The following is a 26,527-nucleotide window of genomic DNA, read 5'->3' on the forward strand; positions in this document are numbered from 1 at the left end:
CTGGTTCCGGTGGCCTGCTTTTATTCCCTGATTTGGCCCCACCCACATCCTGCTGATTGGTCCGTTTACAGAGTGCTGATTGGTCTGTTTTACAGAGTGCTGATTGGTGTGTTTACAATCCTTTAGCTAGACACAGAGTACTGACTGGTACATTTACAATCCTTTAGCTAGACACAAAAGTTCTCCAAGTCCCCACCTGACCCAGAAGCCCAGCTGGCTTCACCTCTCAATATGAATGGTCTGCAAAATTTTGTTTATATTCACTGCTTTTTGCTTTACTGATATCTGTTTTTATTTTATTTTATTTTATTTTATTTTTGATACATGGTCTCACTCTGTCACTCAGGCTGGAGCACAATGGTGTGATCTCTGCTCACTGCAAACCCTGCCTCCTGGGCTCAAGTGATCTTCCCCCTTCAGCCTCCTGAATAGCTGGGACTACAGGTACATGCCCCATGCCTGGCTAATTTTTTTTTTTTTTTTTTAATTTGTAGAGATGGGTTTTTGCCATGTTGCCCAGGCTGGTCTTGAACTCCTGGGCTCAGGCGATCCATCTGCCTCAGCTTCCCAAAGTGCTGGGATTACAAGCATGAGCCACTGCGCCTGGCCTGATATCTGTTTTTAGAGTTGCTCCTGCAGTGGTGACAGCCTCTTCCTTTTTGTTAGACATGTCATTCCAATACGCCCATGAGCCCTGGCTCTGACTTCCTGCAGAACTGGAATCTAGAGGTAGAACTGCAGATGGAGCTGAGAGATGGAGAAGCGGGGGTGATTGGCAAGCTTGAGAAAATGTCTGTGACTTAATGCATTTCCAGATTTACATGAAAAAAATCTTTGGACCACTGGGGAGAGACCTACTTTCTATGCAATAAAGAAGAGATTTTAATGCCATGCAGCCTGATTTCAGAAGCCTCTCTCCTCAATATACACTGTCCCCAGTTACTATACCATGGAACGGAGAGATTGATTGGGTTTATCCATTAGGACACTTGTATTGAAGAGCACAGTGAGCAAGAACAGCGAGCGAAAACCCATTGATTTACATGTGTCTCATCGAGTAACATCTTTTTTGGACTTCATATATGTACCCTCGTAGGGGATTATATGGAGAGGGTTAAGGCTCACAGGCCCAAACTAGAGCTTGCCCAAAGAGGAAGCATTTCTTTGTCTGTTTATCTTGTTCACAGATATGAACTAAAAGTAGGAAGGAAATTTCAAGGAGTTTAGAGGTATTATGCCAATAACAATTGGCGTATTGAACTAAGGGGAAGTGTTCAGGGAGGTAAGTGCCAGAGGCAGTGATGGGTCTGGTTTTATTTAGCGCATTTAATAATGATCTGGAAGAGGGGGAAAACACATTAAAATCACAGATTATACTAAATTGACAGGTGGTGTAAACACAAATGAGGGCAAACAAAAGGATATAAAGAATTTAGAACAGAAATGAGATTCCATCAGGAAAAAAATGTGCTCTCACATCTGTGCAAAGTATCTTAAATCAGCAATGGAAATTGTTTTAAAAGTCATTTAGCTCAGAAAATGTTCATAGGCATTGCTCACATTTATAAGTGCTAACCCCTCCCCACTCCTATTTTTATACCATTGGATCACCCTGTTTATCCCCATCATTTAAAAACACAATCTGATCATTCTATTTCTCTGAAGTCTTTTAAAGATCTCTGGCTTCCTATAGGATCTGATCCAAGCTTCTTAGTCTTGCAGTAGGAGACCTTTTCTTCACTATTCTTGTCCATCTTCCCAGTTTTTCAGCAGTCTGTCTGCCCTGCACTCTTCATTGCTTGCAGGCTGAATTATTTGCAGCTCCCTGATTGCATCCCACCTTATTACTAACAGCACCATATGCTCAGAGCACCATTTCTTTCTCTTTTCTGGGTTATCTCTACATGACCTTCAAGATTCAGTTATGGCCTCACCTCCTTCCCAGGCTTTCATGCACAGAAACATCCCACTCCTGAGTTTGTTTTGGTGCCTTGCTTGGCATTGCCATCATACCCACTGGCCACTTCTAACACAACAAGTTGACAATGATAATGGCTATATTTATTGAGCACTTAATTATGTTCCAGACTCTGTGCTATGTATTTTACATGCATTATCTTTGTAATCATCACAACAACCATAGGAGACAAGTAAAATGATCTCAGTTCTATAGATAACGTAATTTCATGTTAGGTTAAGTAACTAGCCCAGGATTGAACAGCTGCTAAGTGGCAGAACTGGGATTCAAACTGCTTCCAGAGTCCATACTTCTAAAATTATACTATTATACTAATTTGTTTCCCTGTCTCTCCCCTATTTATGTAGTCTTCTTGAGGACAGGGACCATGTCATGATCACCTAGCATTTATAGTACCCTTCATGGTACACAAATCTTAATAATAACAACAAAGATAATTAACATTTAATGAGTGCTAATTATGTGTTTTTATTAATAGTCATTCTGACAGATGTGAAGTGATAGCTCATTGTGATTTTGATTTGCATTTGTCTGATGAGTAGTATCGTTCAGCATTTTTTCATATACCTGTTGACCATATGTATGTCTTCTTTGGAGGAATGTCTTTAGCCCATTTCTTAATTGAGCTATTAGGGGTTTGTTTGTTTGTCGTCATTGTTGTTTTGTCCTTCTCTTTTTGATATATCATTTTGCATTCTCCTCTGACAGAAAATAGGCATACTATATCCATAGGGTTCCACAGGAAACAATTGCCAACAAATTCCACCTCAAACACCTGGGAGAGACCAAGTACTATGTGCATAATGTATGCTCTGCCAAATTTGCATAATCCTGTTGACCCACTTTGACTGAGCCATTCTCTTTAAAGTTTAGTCTCACAGAATATTGTTTATTTTTGTGGTAGATGTTATTTTTGGTACTTCATACTTTTGTTGGCACCTCCTATCTTGGCTTTTGCTATTGTTACCTATCAAGGTTTTCTTTTTTAGGAGGATTAGCAAGATCCAGGCCCTGATGGTGCCCAGGAGATTCAATGGAAGGCATGTTGATCCAGATTCGAAAGAAAGCTTTCAATCTAATTGTGCTACTGAGTCAGTCACTTCTTTGCATTTCCATTTTCTCACCTACAAACTAGCTACTCAGGTGTTAGAGTGTGGGCCAGCTGCATCACCATCACCAGGGAAGTATTTGATAAATACTGATTCCTGGGTCCTATTCACAAGGACTCTGGTTCTGCAGGTGTATTCCTCCATTTTCACACTGCTATAAAGATACTGCCTGAGACTGGGTAATTTATAAAGAAAGGAGGTTTAATTGACTCATAGTTTGGTATGGCTGGGGAGGTCTCAGGAAACTTACTATCATGGCAGGAGGCGAAGGGGAAGAAAGGCACATCTTATATGGTTGCAGACAAGAGAGAGAGAGCACGGGGGAAACTTCCAGACACTTATCCAAACCACCAGATCTCGTGAGAACTCCCTCACCAGCACGAGAACAGCATAGGGGAAACTCCCCCAGGACCCACACACCTCCCATCAGGTCCCTTCCTCAACACGTGGGGATTACAATTTGAGATGAGATTTGGGTGGGGACATAGAGCCAAACCATATCAGCAGGTCTAGGGTAAGGCCTAGGAAATAGTGTTTTATTAAAGCTCCCCAGGTGGTTTTGGTGCAGTGAATTTTTGTAAAGACTGAGTGATTTCAGACTGAATCATTTTTAGCTAAGAGATAATGTGATTTATTATCCAGGCTCACTTCTTGAAGACTCAGGTGAATATATTTTTGTTAAAATTGGTAATTATACATAGAAAAGTCTGTAAAATAAGGGCCTTACACATAGTAGTCTCAGTGAGTGGGTTTCATATTTACTACATTCAGAAATAAGGCTTGTGTTGTTGGGAGTTTTTTAATAGTAATAAAAGTAGTAACAAAGATTATAGCAGCTTTGCCCAGTTTAAAAAGTTTCACATACATTATTCAATGTTCACTTTGTGGATTATTTCCCTTTTACAAATGAGAGAACTGAGACTTCCAGACTTGTCCAAAGTCATAGTGTGAATCAGGAGCAGAGACAGAATTTGATCCCATATCTTCTGTGTCTGAAGGCTGTGATATATCCCTTCTCTCAATAATTGCCATGTGGCCTGTGACTGTTCTAGTAGGGCTTCCAGTCTTTATATGAAGAATCACATTTCATTTTCACAAAGCTTTTAGAGTCTTAAGAAGGATAGGATTATCAATTGCAGAACTGCTGAAAGGCATGGATAGCATGATGCTACTGAAGGCTTTACTGTACTTCTAGAAATTTCTACAAACTCTGAAAAAATTTATTAGCCTTAGCGGAAGAAACTGGCTTAGAATTTGTGACCTTACAAGTAGTTCCTAATATACATGTTGATGATCTCCTTCTATGATATTAATCCCCTGTTCACCCTATCGCCAAAAGCATGTATTTCCCTCAATCCTCTGCATCTTAGTAGATAGTACCACAAGCAATCTAGCTGCAGAAACTCAAAACTAAGCTTTTGTTTTCTTTACCTTCATTCTGTCTCTTAATTTCTTTTCATCTCTAAGTTCTATTGGCTCTATGTCCAAAGATATCCTCAATTTTGTTCATTTATTTCCACCTTCACTAATACTACTTTAAATTAGACCACCATAATCTCTTTTATGGACCACAAAAGCTTCTTAAGTGGTCTCACAGATTCCTCTCTTACCCATCTGCAATCTGTTCTCCTCACTCAGCAGAGACCTCTTTTAAAATATAAATTTGATGTTGCTCCCTTACTAAAAACTCTGCAATAAATACCCATTACATTTGGAATAAAATCCAAGTTTCTTAACATGGCCTTCAGTGATCAAGTTTCTCCTCATATTCCTGATCCCATCTGCTCTCCTTCTGATGGTGTCTCACTGCACTAGTCACACTGGACTTGTGCCGATTCCTTGAACACATCAAGCTCACTTTTGCGTTTGAACCTCTGCACTTCCTTTTACCTCTGTCTGGAATGCAATTCACCAAAATATTCTTAAGTCTAGCTGCTCTCTAAACTCAGATATTAGCTTGAATATCTTTAGGTATCACTGTCTCACTGTCCTTCTCTTAGAGACCTTCAAAAAAAAAAAAAAAAAAAAACACCTCCAAGCCACTAACCTGTTTTGTTTCCTTTATAGGACTTAGAGAGGCCACATTTACATAAAATGTATCAGAATAGATCTTATGATCTAAGGATGGTTAGTTGACGTTGCACCCCTGGTGCAGCTAGCATTCTAATCAGGAATTCACTCCCCAAGAGGCTGGTGGGAGGCTGTTAGCTGACAGTGAAAGGCCACACTCCAGAGGAGGCTACTACAAGCAAGCACTTCAGCTATCTTTATCTCTGATAAAGATATTGCACTAATTAGCATAGCGAGTGTCAGAAGTGGATATTTATTGGTGAAATTAGCACTTTGTTAATTAGCATATGACTGCTAGAAGAATTCAAGGTGGAAGTGTCAAAAATATTTTGGTTATATCCCCCAACCAGACATGAACAAGATATTGAGAGAAAACTCTTTATTCTTAGGACTGGAACACAAAGCTTGATCTATGAATCTTCCATGTGCAGACATTGGTTTAAAAGACTCTGGATTGCTTGATGTTGACAGTGAGGGTGGCAGAATACTGCTTCTGGAATATTGTCACATCATTCTTGAGTGAACCATTCATGCAAGATTGTGGAGGGAACACCTAAAAGGACAGAGAGGTGGCGCTCCATCAAGACACAGAATGGGTTTTATCAACTCTCTCATGCCTGTGAGCTAGTACGTTTTATTTAATAAAGTTCTTATGTGTGGCAGAATTTGTTGTGAGTCTTGCTTTTATCAAAAACAAGGTTGTGGGAGAGGAGCTCACTTTCTTCCATCTCAAAGCATGGATGATTATAACTATTATCTACCAAAAAGAACCCAAGAGTTACTTGTATCATCAAGTGGGCTTAGGTTTAATTTACAAGAATTAGTAGATAAAATACACTTGTATATGAGCCAGGTGTGGTGGATCACACCTGTAATCCTGACACTTTGAGAGGCCAAGGTGGGTGGATCACTTGAGGCCAGGAGTTCGAGACCAGCCTGGGCAACATGGTGAAACCCAGTCTCTACTTAAAATACAAAAATTAGCCAGGTGTGGTGGCACGCAGCTGTAAGCCTAGCTACTTGGGTGGCTGAGGCATGAGAATCACTTGAACCCAGGAGGCAGAGGTTGTAGTGAGCCATGATTGCGCCACTGCACTCTAGCCTGGGTGACAGAGCGAGAACTCCGCCTCAAAAAAAAAAAAAAAAAAATCACTTGTACATGTATTTGCTTACTTATTTAGTTCTCCTCTCCAGCCTGCCCCCTCTTTCTCAATGTAAACCTCTCAAGAGAGCAGAGGGCTTTGGTGATCTCTTCTCAGAGTCTTGACCAGAGCCTGAGATCTCGAAGGCACCTTTCCAGGTGCTCAATAGGAATTTTAAATTTCTAAAAAGAGAATAAAAGTAGGAAGAGAAGGAAGGGTGAAGGAATAGAACAGAGAAATGGGCAAGTAATATTGGGGAGAAGAATGAAGAACAGGTGCATAGAAGGAAAGTCAGCTAATGAAAGAATTCTTAGTCTCAAACAGGCAATGGAGAAGAGTAGCAGAGTTGTGCTTTTCCAAGTATGTTTTTTGGAACACTGGCCCTGAGAGATGCTATGAAGAAAAACATAGGGGCTAAATGAGATGAGTAAGGGAATACTTAAACCTCTTTCTCTTAAATATCCACAATGCACATGAGCATGTTAAAGACTCTGGGAGGCATTTCTAAAGAACACAAACACAAGCCTAGTTAATTTTGTTTCATCCAAACTTATTTGAGTATAGGGCTTATACTCAAACTTATTTGAGTATAGGGCTCTTTTTCCCTGTGATGTTTATTAATGAGATCTAAAGACTTTAGCAAAGTATAACAGATATGGACATGGAACTAGCAAAGAAAATACCTGTGCTTTCATTATGCTATGAAGCTGGTTCTGGAGCGAGAGTCTCACCTTCCCTTCCCGGGCGCCTCATGCATGGAGAGCATCTGCAGCTGGGTTCTGAGGCAGTCAGGGCAACAACTCTCAGGCTGATTCCACCCTCTGACCCACCCTTCACCCAGAGAAAGGAAGATGGACTGAACAGTGAACCTTCCTGAAGCAGAAACACTGAGAGATAACTAGGAGCAAATGCACTGAAAATCAGATATGAACGTGCCACTCAGTGTAGCAGAAAAAAGGAACCCATGAGAGTTGCCAGTACAGTGAAACCCACTTACTACATCCTTTTAAAGATCAGCCTAATGCTCACACATGCACAATGCTTCCCTTCCTTGGCCCTCAGAGAAATATTATGAAGGTGTTTCACTTTAGTAAGGTTCATGAGTTTATGGCCTTGAGAATGCCCTTGAGAATAAACTCTAGGGACTCAGAGAGAGGAAAGAAAGCTACTTTTAATGGATTTTGTCTCCATCACCTTTCCAAAATACTGCAACTAAAACATCAGAATTAGTTAAATTTTCTAAACTCAGTAAGTACCAAAGGGAGGTCCAATTTTCTTTCTGTTATTATCTTTAATTAACTAAATGTCAAGTCATGTCAGGAAGTTAGGCAGTTATATTTTAGGAGAGATTTCTAAAATATAAATATTCCAAAATGCATATAGTTACATAGCTAAATGTTTCAACAGTACAAGGGATATATGAATACATGAGGCAAAAGTTAAAAATAAACAAAGGAAAGGTGTTCTTTCTTACCTCCTGAATTTCATGTTTTGTCCTTTCAACTTGGAAATTTTGGTTTCATCTTGGCCTCACTAATTGCCATTCATCCTTCCACATGCAGTTTAGATAACACTTAATTTGACAAGCCTTTCCTGAGTCACTGGCCTTGTCTAGGTTAGAAAAGCCTGGTTGGATATTTCTATTGTAACTTTCTTTATCACACTTGGTTGTGTGTTTAATTGCTCTTTTACCACTAGATTAAAAATTCCATGATGGCAGAGACTACATGCATTTCATTCACCGGTAAGCCCCCAGAGCCTAATGCATTTGCTAGCAGGAAATAGGTGCTTAATAAGTTAGTTGGTTAACATAGTCTTGGTTTAACTTCGAGTGCGTTTGATACCCAATGTTGCATTTAGGGAAACTTACATCAGCATAATCATTAATTCTATGCCATACATATACTATCAGTCATAGTAACTCATAGAAAGATATACTCTTGGGATTGAGTCCAGGGTATTATAACCAGGATTCAAAGAAAAGCTTAGCTTAAGAATTACAAAAATTATAAAATAAAGAGTTAAGAAATAAAGTTGCTGAAGCGATCTTGAGTTCTGAAAGTTCATAGAAATGATTCACTTCATGAAAGTGTTGCTTTTGGTTTTAGAGTCAACATTAAATAATCGAGAGGCATTTCATTGTCTAAAATGCTTGATTCATCAAAATGTACAACAGTTGACTTTGTGCTTTTATGGTCACATGATTGCAGAGGTCAAGTACTTATATGAAAGCCACAAATGAATAAACATATAAATAAAAGGCCTAGGCCATAAACACACACACGCGCGCACACACACACACACACACACACACACACAAGTTGATCCTCTTGAGAAATTTATCTGCATGTGCTTTTGCTATATTTGGGTGTACGTGTGTGAGAGACAGGGATGAAAAAGAGAAAAAAAGGAAAGAAAAATAAAGACACAGGCATAAAGGGAAGAAATGGAGTTCATAGCCAAATTCTTGGGTATCTGGTATAAATAGTTTAACCAAGCAAAAACAAGCAAATACTTGGTTGATATAAACTAAAGTGTAGTGCGAGTGTGTGTGTGTGTGTGTGTGCGTGTGCATGCACCTGTGTATCTGTGTAGGGTCATTTGTTGGTAGTCTACTATGTTCATTGGCCTATTTAAAAGTTGTTTCAGGTGTCTGTAATCTTTGGTAAAATTCACCACTATACAAAGAAATACTGAAGCAATTTGCTAATGACCAAAATTTGGCTACGTATTACAGAAAGATCAAATGAAATGAAAGAGTTTAGAATTTTGGGTGTAGTTTGTTGCTGTGTAGCAAGTAAGTCTTTCAAGTAGAATCAAGGGAATAGGGAAGAATACAAATTTTTGAAAGTCAAGTCTCAGAATGCTAGTGTGAGTTCATTACAAATTATCATCACTTCATTCTAAAAAAAGCTGCTTGAGCATGTGGAGAGGTACAAAGAAGGAACAGAAAGATAGAGGAGCTCACGACAAGCTATAAATCTTGATGCTTAAATTGAATGGGGGGAGTTAAGACAGTACAGTGTAGTACTTGTTAAAAAAAGTGACAAATGGTGTTTCCATTTGCAAAAGTCATTTACAATTGGCCATTAATAAAGAGGTTGGGATAAGGAAAGTTTCTTGCAGAAGTTTTAAAATTTTAGTCATCAAATTCAGCCTGTTTCATTTAATTCCATTTAACAGCTTAGAGTTGATTTAATTCAAATATGTATAAGGTCTCAAATGGAAAACATTTTGGTAATTTGCATGGCTATTTTCAAGACTGCAAAATCTAATCGTCACAGACAATAGAACCAGACTGTTGGCAATGGAAATAAGGGACAAAAATGACTGATGTAAATCAGCCTTTGATGTGTTAAGTTTCTCCCAAGATAAACTAAATCATTGCAAGGTCCTAGCTCACAAAATGGATGCTCATGGAAGTAGCTGATGGCATCATCGGAGAAATTCCAAGTCCTGCCTGGGGCAGTGGTCTACTTGAGGTACACACTCATGCTATCTTCTACCATGAGGAAATAAACCTTTTCATTGTGATGAAGAAGGGTCTCAACTTATATTATTATGTGGGGGCTTAGTTTAAACTCCTTTTCCTTTAAGTGTCTTTGGTATGACTGTTAGATTTCTTGCTCTCTTGGTATCCTAGAGATCCACTGGGTACTATAACTATTATAATTGTGGGCCATAACTGTCTTGTTTGGGGGCCATCTGCTCTTCTCTCTTGAATAATACAGTTTGTCATTGGCCACACATAAATCACAAACAGAGTAGTTTTCTCTCTCTTGACTTGACAAACACCAAGCACATTTAGAATTCAGCCTTGTAATTAAGCAGGGCCAAATCTCCAGGGGCAGGGCTGATTCAAAGGAATTTGCAGACTGGGGGAAGGGCTCTTTATGTTGGCCTTGGATGGCAGGTGTTATAGCATCTGAGGGAATTGCTGCTCCTATGCTGCCCTCATCTGTGACCCTAAATCATGTACTCAGGTTATGTGGTTGGTAGTACTCTGGACACTGAATTTGAGACAAAAGACCTGAGCCATTATTTCATCTGTAAAGTTTCCAGTCTTGGAAGCTGAAAAGAGATTATGTGTAAGTGCTTTCACATCTAAAGAAGAACCAATGGTGGTAAAAATGAATAAACATAATATCTTTCTCAAAGTGTGTGGGTGTGCATTTGTATACCTGCTCTCTGTGTTGTGGTTTAGAACAGGGGTATTTTTCATTATCTCTCCTCTCTTTCCCCTATCTGAGAACCTAGAGCTCTCCAATGCCAAACACACATGGCTCAGCTGAATCCTAATGTGCTGTGCTCTCGACAAGAAGATGCTGCTGCTACTCTCTAAGCACTGCAAGACAAGATTTGACATGGTACATGGACTCTCAAAAAGGATACCTTTGGTAGGGTGGCCCGCTCTCTTGATTTGCCCATGACTGTCTTGATTTTAGCACTGAAAGTCTTGTATCCCAGGAAATCTCTCACTTCTAAGGTTTGAAAGCATCTCAGTCCTTAGTACTTATAAAATCTCTACAATGTAAGACAGTAGCTTGCAGTTGGCACTTGTGTCTGTTTCACTGATAATTTGATTTGGTCTTATATTTACCTGAATCTTGTGAAGGCAACTTGAACTTCCCTTTGTGCTATGCTCTAACCTGGGAGGTTTTCAAGCTGTAGCTCACTGGACTGCAGGAGTACACACAACGCTCCGCATGGGGAAACGAGGATGAGGAGCTCTAGGCCTCCTCTCACTACTTCAACCAAAGTAGCTCATCTATATTCTGTTTAAGATATTGGGTTCTTATAGGCCAGGCACAGTGGCTCATGCCTGTAATCCCAGCACATTGGGAGGCCAAAGTGGGCAGATCACTTGAGGTCAGGAGTTCGAAACCAGCCTGGCCAACATGTTGAAACTTCATCTCTACCAAAACTAAAAAAAATTAACCAGGTGTGGTGGCACGCACCTGTAATCCCAGCTACTCAGGAGTCTGAGGCAGGATAATTGCTTGAACCTCGGAGGCAGAGGTTGCAGTGAGCTGAGATCATGCCACTGCATTCCAGCCTGAAGGACAGAGCAAGACTCTGGCTCCAAAAAAAAAAAAAAAAAAAAAAAAGATATTAGGTTCCTATGAACTAGTGAAAAGATTGACTAGTGAAAAGAGATTCATTTGATTCATTTGTTAAACAAAGTTCAAGAACCATACCCCTTGGCAAGTTACTAACTTTATTTAGACCCTAATAAATAAGCCATACAATTTAAGAAAAGACAAGGAACAGGACTCGCCTTTAATGGCAGAGCCTTTGCTTCTTTTCCTTCCTTTTTTTTGGGCATAAAAGATGATGTGCAAATAGTCACATGTTGGTAATTATAAAATATTTTCCACAATTGTCCTTTCTTCCTGAGCTGTATTCCTAGTCTTGCTGATAGCACAAGTTACCATGGGAACATTATTCAGAATGTTGGGAGTTGAATGGATGGCACTGTGAAATATAAGAAAAAATGTAAAAGTTTGCAGTTTTAAAATTTGTCTTAGTATGTCAGAACTTTCTGGCATCCTGTAGGTCAGCCTGGGCATTGACATACATACCTGATTTATACAGATTGATTTAGTCATGAAAGAGATTTACTACATAGCTATGCATCTATATTTTCTGGAAGATAAGTATGTGTTGTAGTGCACGTATCATCACACACACATGCATTCAAACACACGCACACACATGCATACACATATACACTCCTTTAGAAAGACCCAAATCTTGAACTAGAACCTATAAGGAAAGTACAATAAAGTGCTGAGGTTAAAGAACCAATGGCCCACTGAGATTTCTCGGGTTTGGGTTATAAGAGAAAAGCCGAATTTCAGGTTAGATTTGGAGAGAGGAACTACATATTTTAGGCCAAAGAAAAAATGTTTTAATGAAAATTCAAAGAATTAGGACTAGCCATTGAACACATGAGATGTATGAGGGAGAAAGAGAGAAAAAAAGAGAGAGAAAAGAGAGAATGATCTAGTCTTTGATTCTGTTGCTTTTTCCACTCAGTCATTGACCTTCTACCATCATGTGCTAAGGTATTAACACCAGCCTTCCTCACCTTACCACCAGTGGTTTCTGCATGTATTGGACACTTTTTTTTTTTTTTGAGACAGAGTCTCGCTCTGTTGCCCAGGCTGGAGTGCAGTGGTGCGATCTCGGTTCACTGCAACCTCTGTCTCCTGGGTTCAAGCAATTCTCAAGCCTCAGCCCCCCGAGTAGCTGGGATTACAGGTGCATGCCATCACGTCTGGCTAGTTTTGTATTCTTAGTAGGGACAGGGTTTTGCCATGTTGGCCAGGCTGGTCTTGAACTCCTGACCTCATGTGATCCGCCCACCTCGGCCTACCAAAGTGCTGGGATTACAGGCATGAGCCACATGTCCAGCTTAATTTTTGTATTTTTTGTTTTTTTGAGACGGACTCTTGCTCTGTTGCCCAGGATGGAGTGCAGTGGCGCTACCTCGGCTCACTGCAACCTCTGCTTCCCAGGTTCAAGCAATTCTCTGCCTCAGCCTCCCAAGTGGCTGGAATTCCAGGCACCCACCACCACGCCAGGCTATTTTTTGTATTTTTAGTGGAGACGGGGTTTCACCATCTTGGTCAGGTTGGTCTTGAACTCCTGACCTCGTGATCCACCTGCCTCAGCCTCCCAAAGGGCTGGGATTACAGGCGTGAGCCACTGCACCCCACCAATATTTGTATTTTTAATAGAGACAGGGTTTCATCATGTTGGCCAGGCTGGTCTCAAACTCCTGACCTGAGGTGATCCACCCACCTCGGCCTCCCAAAGTGCTGGGATTATAGGTGTGAGCCACTGTGCCTGGCCACTGGTCACTTCATTTTAATATCTCCAATTAACTGCTTCATGTGTTTCATTTTATTTTATTTTTTTTTAAGTAGCAGAATCTATACACGGAGAGAGGTTTACTTGAAACTCAGGAAGGGGCAGGTCTTCATTTGTGTTTGCAGCTTGTAGATTGGAATTAAAATTCGGAATGGTGCCTGGCTGATGCTCTCAGGCTCTTCCGCACTCAGCCCTATCACAGAAGCTCTTTTCCCATAACATCATCTCTTGAGCTGTTCTGCCTTCCTTTTTCTTTCATTCTGCCTCTTTCTTCTCCCTATACAACCTTTTCTGGCTCTGATGTTCACTAAACTGTTACAAAACCCTTTCCTCCCTGATTGAAAACATAGGTGGGGCAGAGAGGAATTACTTCTGAAATATGAGAGGGTCACTACTGTCACATCTGTGAAATGACGAGAAAACATATGAGGGAAAATCTGTGGAGGACATTATTAACTGGGAAGAAATTGGCCACATTCTCAGATGAATCTAGAATATTCTGGGGGCTTTCCTTGTGCTGTTTTTTATTAGTTAAGATTTCTTCTCTCTCTCTCTCTCTCTTTTTCTGAGGCGTAATCCTGGGCAGAAATAAAATTGCTTGAGTCAGGCTATCTTTCCACGAGGACATGGGGAAGAGGGGTTGGATATGAATGTGCTAATATGATTCTAAGTGCTTTCAAACTGTTCCTTTTAATTCTCTCGGTGGCATGTAATTCCTGAGGGACATGCACCAAATTGATAAGATCAGTGCTAAAGTGAACTGTCTCTTCTGTTCCCCAGGAGCCTCTGACTGAAGTATCAGAATACAATTGTGCATTAGTGGTGTTGCTGTCCTGTAGAAGAAACACTTCAGCACACTATTGACATCACAGGCAAATTAAAAGACTCACCAAAGTTAATATTCTCACATTATAACAACATCTCCTATAAATTATTAAAGTCCACACAATTTATTACCCATGTTAGAGGGAAAGAAAAGCAAGTTGAATCATGAGGCATGCTACTTAATGATTTATTTTTTTTGGTCCTCAATGTGTTGAGGTTTATAAATCATCCTGCTCAGCTCTGCACTGCGCCAAGGAAAACGCAGTTGCTAGTCATGCCCTCCTCTCACCAATGATCACCTATGCACTGGATGGAAGCACACTCATTACTTGAGTGTCGATCAGCAGCTCTCTCTTTCAGACTGACTGTTCCTTTTCATTACTGTACTGCTTAAGCATGGCATTGAATGAATATGATTTAAGACTTTAGATGATAGATCCAAGCCTTTCCAGAAATAAATATTAACTTCATTATTTAGGCAGGATAGCCAAACTGACTTATATTCTATCTCAGGGTTTTTAAGTAAATCAAAGTTCACTTAGAAATCTTGTGATCTAAAGTCTGGTCCTCCAGCTACACCACTAGTCTGTCTTGATTAATGTCATGCTTTTAAACAAACAAATATATTTTATTCCACTCTAAGTGGCATGTTTTATCTCTCATTCTACTACTGAACTAGGGCAAGTCATTCAAATTCTGAGAAACACATTTCCTAATCTATTCAATGAGCATGTTGTATTAGTCTCTAAATTATTATCTTCCAGATATAAAATTCTGATAGAGTGCAGAACTGCAAATCAGGCAGCAATTTGCCCTGCTGCTGGTGTCCAAATATGCTGGTGTGCATATTTGCCTGGGGCATCTCTCTGCGTTTGCCCTAAGTTAGGTCTAAGAGTCCTGGGGTCTACTCTAGGCCTGTCTGCCCCTTCTTGTCTATGCTGGCCATAGAACAGAAGAAAAATTTCAAGAGGAAATGAGCTATATTGAGAAGAAGTTTGAGATGGATTAGAGCCACTGACATTCTTCTAGAAATAATGGGCAAATGTTCTAACAACTCTAAAAGTTCCTCTGGGGTTAGTTTACAATTCAAGGCTTTGGCATCCATTTGGTCTGGCGGTCTTTGCTTATTTGCACAGTCCTATTCCAGGACATATGGCACAGTCCTGGTACCATGGTACAGTCCTATTCCAGGCTTAATGGTACAGTCCTATTCCAGGCTGGACACCTTAAGTACAAACACTGATCTATGCTCCAAAACAGTCACCAGCATGTCTGATTTTGAAAATAGCGTCACATATTACTGTCTTAAAGTTAGCAGAAAAATAAACGCTCAAGTGCAAACTAAAAAGGCATGTAAATAATACAAGTTGTTTTAATACAGTTTCTCTTGTAAAGGCAATTTGATACACATACTTCTTAGGAACGAAAATAATAGACATTAATAATGCATGGGCTACACATTTAATTTGCTTTGCAGAAGTAAACAAACATGACTGTATTTTTCATATGGAGTCTCAAAACTTGGGAAACATAGTTGGAACTTTTAAAATGAGTTATTTTAGATTACATCTGATAAGCCTGCATTTGTATCCCTGTCTCTGATATCACCTAAATGGACATCACTTAAGCTTAATGAGCCTTGGTTTTCTCATCTGAAGGATGGAGACAGCAATCCTTAGCTGCTTCATAGGGCCAATGTGCGGTTAACAATAGATGATGATGAATTTTTTTTAAAAAATAAAACTGTATGGAAAGATGAATTATTATGTTGATTTTAACTAACAACGATTAAATGCAACAAAATTCTAATTCCATTATCACTGGAATTATTTTTCATCCAAGAAGAAAGTTGGAATTTCATTCATCTACCATGAAAATCTTTCTCAGACAACATTTACACACTTCTTTTCCTTGAGGAGACTGTTGAATAGGTGGGGTAAAGGAGGTACTCACTTTTACCTTCTACCTCCAGGAATTGTACCATGTTACAGATATCTTAGAGTACACAGGGGCCAGGGCTGGTAGTGCTGTTTCTTTCTTGTTGGATTAAATTCAGCAAGCATTTACTGGGCTCCAACCATGTTCCAGGCCCTTATTCACCACAGTCAAATGGATGAGTGTACTAAGGGCTCACTACACATAGAAAAATGATTTTCCTGTGTAGGTATCCTTTTCCCAAAAATATGAGTGTTGGGGTGTGGTGAGGACAGAAAGGCATACTTGGGAAAGTGAAGTTCAGGCATTGGTTGCCTAAGATCTTTGGACACACAGACATTCAACTTATTGTAGAAGTTGTGGGATAATGCCCTGTTGCAGAACAAAGGCTTCAGTGGCCTTTGCTAAAATGTAAGGTCCACTCTGCTGATTAGATAGAATCATTGAACCTTATGCTACCCTATATATACAATGGAATCCATAAGCACCCTCCCAAGAGGGGAGGCATTTAGATGAGATCTTTAAGACTTAGGTATTGTGTACCATGAATGAACATGAAAGGCTCGTGGCATAAATAGCCATTCATTCTGTCAACAACATTAATTGAAAACTCAGGGGTGCATAAAGCCCCATTCTGGTTTATTGAGTAAGCCACAAGAATACCTTCACATCTGTATGCAAATATTTCACAACTGTGAAACTGAGGCGTGAGTGCCACTGATGTGAAGAGGCTGTTTAGCGATAACATACACATCAGCTGGGACTTTTCCACATAATGTTTGCCTGACCACTTGTGTGTCATGATTTTCTGCAATATACATGTCCTTTAAACGTGTTATGGCACTTGTAAATACAAAAATTTGTTCCAGTGTCCTCAGCAAAATACCACCAACTGGACTGAAAACCTTGGCAATGTATATTGGCAGAGTATTGGCATGTTTGCTATGTAAAGGTCCGTATATTGATATTTCTTTGCATTCTATAAAAGCTTCAGGTTTTGAATAATTTTATTATATGTACAGGGTGAACAAATCTCAATTATTGTAAGACCTTTAGAAATAATATTTTTTTCACGCTTAATATATTCTCTCTTATCTACTCTCTTTCCTAACCTATACTTTGAGAACAAGAAATGACATCTATTTTACTCTATCCAGGAATCTACCCAAACAGCCAAAGGCCTAAGTCCCTTCATGGTCTTGCCAATATTAGCTGTGTAACTCTGGTTTGATAAATTGCCTAACCTTGTTGAGTTTGGCTAACCGAGACCATTCTGCCCCACCTGTCATTCACCTCTGCACCTTGAAAGCTGCTTACTCTGAACATCCGTGACTCTGGGAGTGAGGACTTTTTTCTGGCTCTGAGAATATGCTCAGTTTACCAAAAAATGCAAACCAGAAGTACACTACAGTTGTTACCTCTGGAGGCAGACTTCAACCAAAGATAGGTGGAGAGTTGGTAGATAAATATTCCAGCTTCTTTACCCCTTAACTGAGCTAACACTGGGCTGCATTGTGTACCAGCTTTCCTAGCTCCCCAGCACGACTGAACTGCCAAATTGGAAACCACCTTGAAAACACATCTTCTATTGGCTTTCTTCCCTTCCGACTCATTCCACACTCCCTATCAATGTTTCTGGGGATCAGCTCAAGTAAAATACAAACAGTCACTGACTCACAGTGGTTTGACTTAAGATTTTAGAACCTTTTGATGGGTTTATTGGGGGTATGAAATGCATTTCTGACTTATAATATTTTCAGCTTAAGATGGGTTTATCCGGATGTAACCCCATTGTAAGTCAAGGAACAATGGGATTTGCATTTGAATCTTTGTCTTACATTTCTGGGGTAACCCAGTTAAGGTATTTAATTTTCTCATGTGTAAAATGAAAACAATAATGCCTGTTCTACCTATCCACATGGTTATTATGAGGATCAAATGAGATAATATATGTACACATGCTTTGAAAATTGTGAAACGCTAAATAAATTCACATTTTTATCATTACTGCTTTGCTATTATGTTTTTTAAACTTTAATTCAAACATGTAAAATATTAGCAAATATAATTTTTTTCTTTATTTTTTCATATGCACTTTCTGTTTTTGTAGAAAGAATTATATTTGTAGCAAATGTAATTCATTGGTGGTAAGCTAAAGAGAGAAAATATCTGAAAGTAATATTGTAAGATAGGAAGTTAGTGACAAAGGGTAGAGAATCAGTATCACAGGATGAAGAGAACTTTTTAACTACTACTGTAACACCACCCAACACCCACATAACCCTCTCCCCCAAATGACAGATATCAAAGGCAAAGGATTAGAAAAGAGACGACTGGCTTTTCCTTATTGTTACATACTTTTCTCAGGAAGAATATCTTTCCATCTTTTCTTTGTTTGGAAGGTGCCTTTTCATTATCTTATAAATTCACAGGGCAGGGACTGTGCTTAAATCCTTATTTTGTAGAATTCTTTAAAAATTTAATCATGTTATTCAAATATTCAAAAAGATAAGGCAAAACCGTCTTACTAACCAAAGACAGACAGATGGGGGACAGACAGATGGAAGAGTTCAAGAAGCAGCAGTTGTACATAGCCGTGTCCACTCATCACCAAAAACCCAAGACAAATACTAAGGCAGAAAGCTACAGACTACTTAATCCTGTGTGTTACCTCTCAAAAGCAAATGTGTGGGGGAATTTTTCAGGAAAAAAAATTTGTCGTGCCAAAAGTTTCTGTTGCTTGATACATTTTAATCACCTCACTCAGAAACTTGTCCAAAAAAAAAAAAGTAAAATCCAGGGATTCTGGAAATAAAAATTCATAAATTAAGATCCCAGTTTCCCTCTTTGAGGAAGACACAGTCGTAGGTGGTGCGGAGCTCTGATCCGCCCGCTCTTTCTCCTGACTCACCACTGTTCGCTCTTGCCAAGGAACAAGTCGGTCAGGGAGTCGCGCAGCAGCCATGGCTTTTAAGGATACAGGAAAAGCACCCTTGGAGCCAGAGGTGACAATTCACTGAATTCGAATCACTCTAACGAGCTGCAATGTAAAATCTCTGGAGAAGGTGTGAGCTGACTTCATCAGAGGAGGAAAGGAAAAGAATCCCAAAGTGAAAGGACCAGTTCGAATGCCTACCAAGAGTTTGAGAATCACTACAAGAAAAAATCCTTGTGGTGAAGGTTCTAAGACATGGGATCATTTCGGGATGAGAATCCACAAGCGACTCATTGACTTGCACAGTCCTTTTGAGATTGCTAAGCAGATGACTTCAGTATTGAGCCAGGAGTTGAAGTGGAAGTCACCATTGCAGATGCTTAAGTCAACTACTTTAATAAATTGATTACCAGTTGTTAAAAAAAAAAAAAAAAAAGATCCTAGTTCCCACTGTGATGGCATTAGAAGGTGGGACTTTCGGTAGGTGACTAGGTCATGAGGGTAGAGGCCTCATGAATGGGAACAGTGCTCTTATAAAAGAGGCCACAGAGAGCTCCCTCACCCCTTCTGCCCTGTGAGGACAAGGAGAAGACAGCTGCCTATGAACCAGGAAGCAGCCCTCACCAGACGCTAAATCTGCTGGTGCCTTGCTCTTGGACTTCTCAGCTTCGAGAACTGTTAGATATAAATTTCTGTTGCTTATAAGCAACCTAGTCAATAGCATTCTGTTATAGCAGCCCAAATGGACTAAGACACTCAGATATAGAACTATTATTTAATAGCCCAAAGAGCTAAGCAAATGCTAAGGCAATACATTTATATTGCAGGCTCATGTAATTATTTATATCTTGCCATACTAAGTCAGTTTTATTAACGGAATGAATTGCTTAGCACTTCAGTTTTTGTGACATTGTAATTTTCTTAAATGTTAATCAATTTTGACCACATTTGCCCCAGTACTGAATATACTTAGGTGCAAATTTAGTTTTAGCATGTGGTTGACTGCCATATTGAAATAATGATCTTTGGTAATTGTTAATGATTTTAATGAAGTTGAGTACATTCATAGTAGTTATAGGAATGCCACTGCACAGAAGTCTGTCATTACAGTCACAACTTACGTCCTGCAAAAATACTCTTGAGATGTAAAAATAGGCACATTGTTCACAATCTTTCAATTCTCTAAATGTTATTACTCCCATGTTTACTGGGAAGGTACAATTAAGAATTGTCCTCTAAATTTTTTCCCTCAAAGGCTTTTGTTTATCTTCATTTATATATTGACTGACTTTCTTTGTGATCCTTGCTTCATAAAAAGTATTACATTTCTCAATTTTAAACTGGATTCAGGAGGTTACTTCCCATCCCCCGCCCCTTCGCTCGTGTAATACTTAGCTGGTGCTGCTAGCATAGCACATGTCACACTCTATTATAGATAGCTGTAGAGGTGTCTGTCACCTCCATTAGACTAGGAGTTCCCTGAAGGCAGTAATCACCATTTCATTTTTGCCTTCTTAGCACCTGTCAGTTCCTGACATCTACTCAGTGCTCAATAAGTGTTTGGTGATTGAATCAAATAGACACAATGCAGTGTGTTTATATTAAATGTGTTTGCTACTTCACTTTACACCAGTTGCTACTTATTCTATTATACTTATATTCTTATAAAAGAATACATTTTAAAACCAGAAAGGCACAATCACATTTGGATTGAAAATGATTTACTTTTTCAATGTAATTGTTTTTCAAAAGCTGTTTGCTGTCCAATGGCTTATCAATTTTTAAATATTTTCTTTCTGAAAGGTAGAATTTCAAAAGATTTCTAATTTTTAAATGGATTTTTACATGGTCAAGAAGACACATAATAGGTGAGACCAATCTTTCACCTGAAAAGTGTGAGAATTCCAACTACGTTATGATTTGTTCAATTCAAGCCACTGATTTTAAATAGGAAAAGGAATGGAATAAATGTTTTTTAAAATCCCAACTGTTGAAAAGTTCTGTAATATAATCTAAAATAAATATACTAACTTAACTTTTCCTTATAATAAGGAAACTGGTAGTTTCAAAAACCATCTGCAGGATAAATATTTATGGAGGAGAATGACAACTTGACTTATTCAAAGCGTTGGCATGCATTTTCTTAGTTAATGTTTGATGAAGCATTTCCACTTTGAATTCTTCGGTGAACTAAAAGAAGAGTTTCATTAACTATTTTTGAAAGATAATAAGGCCATGATCCCTTTCCAGATGTTTCACTCGTCAAATAATTGTGATCTTTCTTCCAAATCTCCATGGTTGCTTGATTCCTATTTTCTTGTTTATTGAGCAGTGATTTATAAAGATGAAGAGAAGTAGAAGTGCCAGGCAGATGATGGGGATCAGATATATTTCACCTGTCTCCAACGTACAAAATCTTGTACTCTGCATTATTATAGATTCAAAAGTATATTTATAAATCTAAAAATTGGAAGCTTATACTCTCCTGAGCCAGTGTATATAAACATATAATAAACAATATTCTTTATGTGTTTCTACATACATACATAGTTGTCTATCTATGTGCAGAAATATATAGAAGCCTCTATTTTTGAACTCTCCAAAGCTTCTCGCTTGTGCTCAGCCATGCCAACAAACTTCGCATACTTTAGGCATCATTTTACCTTACAAAAAATTGGAGCCTCTTTAGATTCATTACTAAAGGATAATCATCTCAGATGTGGATAGAGATACTCTTTTTTAATGGTTTTTGCTTAGAAGCATAGGTACACTTTTAACTGTTTGTCTACAGAAGGAACTCAAGGATATGGCTTTTTGCAGAATTTTCCTTGGGGTCTAGGAAAGAGACTTGAATTTTTGCTGAGAGTAGACTATTCTAATTATATCTTCAAATATTTCAAAGCATAGGAATAAGAGGTAATAGAGCCCAAAATCCAAATTAAGGTACACTGAAAAAGCTACATTTAAATAAGATAGTAGATAAGTGAGTGATCACAAATAATGGAACATCAACAATAATCAAGCCAATGCTCAGTGTACACTATGCACTAAATACTATTGTAAACACTTCACATATTAGTTCATTTTTGCCCACAGTGATCTCACGAGGTAGATACTAGCATTAACCCCAATTTACAGATTAGGAAACTGAGGAGGCACAGAAATTTAAATATCTTACCCAAGTTTACAGCTCCAGTAAGGGATAGCGTGGGATAGAAACTGAAGCAGCTGGTCTCTAGGGTGATTGTTATTACACTATTTAATAGTGAGCACCAGGTGATATGAGAACTTTGAGCTATTTGTGTTTTATCCTGCTACTGCACATGTTTCTTGTAATTGCTCCTCAAACTGTCATTCCACTCTGTTCACTTTGACTATGTTAGTTCCAGTTTTGACAAATAGGCTAAGAAAAGTGATAACACCTATCAAATACAAAACCAAAATGAACAGGAATTATTTTGCATCCTTTTTGGCATTATTAATATACTTTGTATTTTGACCATCCTATTTCTATTCCTTAGAAATTAATGAAAATGCTTCTAGGTCATAAACAGAAATGTAATTGGGGTAAATGGGTTGTCCCAAAGAAGGAATAGGAAAGTACCCATACCTAGCTACTTCCCTTCCCTGAGAAGGGAAATTGCTTTACTTGGGCCATTCCCCCGCCCAGGCAGCCAACAGCCAATACTTTACTGATATAAGGAATATGAAAGCTCTTCCTTCCCTGCCTGCACCCTCTTCCCCACGCCTACACCCCCTTCACCACACCTACACACATACTATAAGGGCGAATTGACCTCTAGTGCTTCAGAGCTTCCTGTAGGACCAAGCTCTCACAGTTTTCAGTTGAACGTACTTCTTGCTTATCTTTCTTCCTTTGCCCTCTCCTTCCTTTCCCTTCTCCGAAAGCACTCCCTCAATAAATTAGTTTTATAAGAATCCTTTTCTTAGTTTCTGCTTTTAGAGATCCCAAGTCAAGTTGAATGATACTGGAAGGGTCCTAAGAAGCAGAGACTAAGCTCAGATTCGGGAGGTGGATGATAATAAGGTTCTTATCACTGGTGGTAGATGAATTATTGTTAGTCCCTGGCATCATATAGCAGGGTAATTGTTAAGATCAGGGGTCAGCAAACTATGGCTGTAGGCCAAACTCAACTCACTTCTTTTTGTAAATAACATTTTATTGGAACATATTCATTTAACAATTTTTAGACAGAATTGAGTATTTGAGACAGAGACCATATGATCTCAAAGCCTAAAACATTTACCATCTGGTTCTTTCCAGAAAACATTTGCCTACCTCTGGCTAAAATTTTCACCCATGATAGCAAACTGGGTTAAGATATAGGTAGGAGAGGATGTAGTAGCTGATGCAATGTCTCTGGCTTTGACAGGTATGGGGAAATTGGAACTCTAAAGATATGGCTAATTGTTGCTAAATATCACTGATGCATTGAAGAGATAAAATAACAGGCTGTATTAGATATCTATTGCTTTGTCACAGATTATTACAAGTTAGGCAGCTTAAAACAACACACACTTATTATCTCCATGTTCTTATGGGTCAGGAGTCCAGGGATGTCTTAGTTAAGTCCTCTGCTTTAGAGTCTTTTACAAGGCTGCTATCCGGGTACCATCTAAGGCTAGGGTGTCACCAGAAGGCTCAACTGGGGAAGTATCCACTTTCAAGCTTATGTGATTGTTGACAGGATTCAGCTCCTTGTGAACTATTCGCTGAAGGCCATCCTCAGGTTCTTGCCACATGGGGCACTCCAATAGGGCAGATTAATTGATCAAAGCCAGCAAGAGAGGGATTCTGGTAGCAAGAAGGAAGTGACAATCTTATGTAGCTTAATAATGGAAGTGATGTCCCATCACTTGTGTCCTATTCTGTTGGTTAAACATAAGTTACAAAGCCAGCCCATACTTAAGGGAGTGGATTACACAATGTCATGAACACTACAAGGCAAGGCTCACTGGGAGCCATCTTAGAGTCTGCTTAATACACAGACTCAGTTCTATTATATGGCATTTAAAGCAAAATGTGAGAGTCAGAAAATCTCATTAGCATCATTTAAAGAGACATTATTCTCTTGTAGCTAGAAAGCAGACAGATTTGGAGATCAGGCTCATGGCTCATTTGCAGAAGTGGAAGAACTTTAAAGGAGGCTAAATTCTCAGCCTAGGCAAGCTTCCTGTGCAAAATTTAGGGCTCTGAAAAAAAGGAGTAGTACCCTGAAGTTTGGGATAGGGATATCTGAGTAGATGAGCACCTTACAACTACATTGTCCCCTGAACATGTGTGGCTCACAGAAATGGCTAGTAAGCCCCCTTTTCTCTTGTTGGAAGAGAAAGCTTCCTTCATGAAGACTACGCCAAGGTCTCAAATGAGGCAGGTGCCTTATAAGACAATCCTCAGATCTGCCTGTACTTTCCCTCATGGAAGTCAGACTGATAATTTGGGCCACATTTCAGCATGACCCAGCTAGGGAATTGATGGCCTGCTAAGGAAGGAAATGAGTTACACACTCCACGGGATATCTAGGACTTGACTGCATGTATGCTCAAAAAGTATGCCTGGGAGTGGATCCTGAGGGTCCTGGCAGAATATAAAGCTATGTAATGGACAGTTTTCTCATATGGGGTTGTTCTGTTGTAACACAGGATTTAATACCTAGCAAAGTCTTATATGATAGGTCTAATGTAAGTCTGGGATAGCTCTCGGTAGCTTGGAAAAAGTAATGGGTCACATGAAATGGAGATCCTGGCACTATAGTAATAGATTTTGGAGAAAGAAATAAACCAATAAAAAAACTGAGCATGCAAAAATGGGTTCATTATGGAAGATTGAAATATCCATATCTATGTTCCTTAGGAGAGCTTGGAGGACATGCTGTTTATTAACATGATGAGGAATTTGCTGATCAGAGAGGTTCCAACATTGTGGAGAAGCATAGTCCTTCTTAAACCAGGGATAGAAGGACATGTGATTAAAAGACTGGGGTCCATTGTAGCAAGGGGGATGGTAGGATTCCTGATTAACAGGGGCCACAGGGAAGCACTTAATTGTCAGAAGCAAAGTGAGTGCAGTCACCACAATGGGAAACTGGGTTGAAATGGCTGCTGTGTGGGTGGGGGTGGGAACTGTCTTAAGGTATCCACGGAAATGGTGACTATGTGAAAGGGCAAGATAGATGAGTCACCAACAAGGGTATTGGTTCATACACATAATCAAAAGAGATAGAAAATAATGAGCAAAAGGCTGAGATCGGATGTCTCAATGGAAAGTCATAATTTCTTGCCTTGTCTTCATACCTGAGTGAGTTCTCTTACCCGGAAACTATTGACTGAAGGAGATTCTGGGTCTCCATGAGACAGGAACTGCAACATTATAGTAAGTGTGTGACTCCTCAGTTCTTCCCCAAAAGGACCAAAAGTATTTACTCAGAAAACTGCACACTGGAACAAAGGGAATGCTCAGATCTTTTTAGGATTGGTAGATATAAGATAGGAGTTGATGCTGACAGCACCACCATGGGCCGCTTGTTAGAGTATGAGCATGTAAGTGTCAGGAAATAAATGGAGTTCTGATCTAGACTTATTTCACAGTGGTTCTACTGGGTTTACACACTCATTTAATGATCATTTTTCTAGTCCTTGAATGTATAATTGGCATGAGCCAGTTAGAGGTTGATGAATTATCCCATTGTTTTCTTGACCAACTATTGTACTATCAAAGTGGAAGTCTTTGAAACTATCCTCTACGGTCTACGGTCTAAATCAAAACCAGTTACCACATCCTGAGGAAAATTGCACAGATTAGTGCAATAAATAAATAAATACTACTCTCAAAATAGATAGTCTCAAAGATTTAAAGGATACATAGGTGAAGATCCTCTATCTGCACATAGCTGAGCAATCTAGACCATACACAAATTAGATGGATCATGGAGTTCTGAGCAGAGTACTGCCAACTGAACCAAGTTGTAGTTTCAATCACAGCTGTTATGCTGCATGTGATATATTTACTAGGGCAAGTTAACCAGATACAAGATATGTGGTTATTGTTCTGGCAAATGTGTTATTTTTAATACCCATTAGGGAGGGGGGATCAGAAGCAGCTTGCATTCATATTGATTAATAACAAGAGTCATGATCTTGTCCCAGGGTTATGTGAGTTCTCCAGCTTGGTCCAAATATAGTCTGTAGGGATTGGGACTGTATAGACATTCTACAGGGCATCATCTTTGTGGACCATATGGATAAAATAATGTTAATTGGACCAAGGAACTCACTTTATAGAAAAGGAGGTATGGCAATGGGCACATGCTCATGGAGTTCACTGGTCCTACCACACGCTGGCCCAGTTACAGCACCAGCTTAGAGATGGCATAGGATGCCATCTCTATGGGGAAAAGTATTATCTTTCGGAGTATAGTGTGCACTTTAAAGCAACAGATACTATATGGTTCTCTGTCCTCAATGATTAGAATACATGATTACAGGAATCAAAGAGTAAAAATAAGAACTCCATTCAACCATCACTCTCAGGGACCCATTCCTGCAACTTCAGGTTTTGTGAGTCTAGAGGTCCTAAGTCCCACAGGAGGGAAACTTCCACCTAGGGGATCTAGGAAAAGTCTCAGTAAACTTAAAG

At 39.2% G+C, this 26,527-nt stretch overlaps 1 long non-coding RNA gene and 1 pseudogene across 1 annotated transcript in view; one reads left to right on the top strand and one right to left on the bottom strand.

Moving 5' to 3' along the window:
* Positions 1-5,504: 5,504 nt before the first annotated feature.
* LOC134738458 (uncharacterized) overlaps positions 5,505-26,527 on the bottom strand; it is an 81,802-nt gene continuing 60,779 nt past the window's right edge. The window contains exon 3 of the long non-coding RNA XR_010124181.1: positions 5,505-5,710. This is a non-coding gene — a long non-coding RNA (uncharacterized LOC134738458). The remainder of the gene's footprint in view (positions 5,711-26,527) is intronic.
* LOC129043383 (small ribosomal subunit protein uS10-like) lies at positions 18,899-19,306 on the top strand (annotated as a pseudogene).

Source organism: Pongo pygmaeus, chromosome 1, assembly GCF_028885625.2.
Source record: "Pongo pygmaeus isolate AG05252 chromosome 1, NHGRI_mPonPyg2-v2.0_pri, whole genome shotgun sequence".
NCBI lineage: Eukaryota > Metazoa > Chordata > Mammalia > Primates > Hominidae > Pongo > Pongo pygmaeus.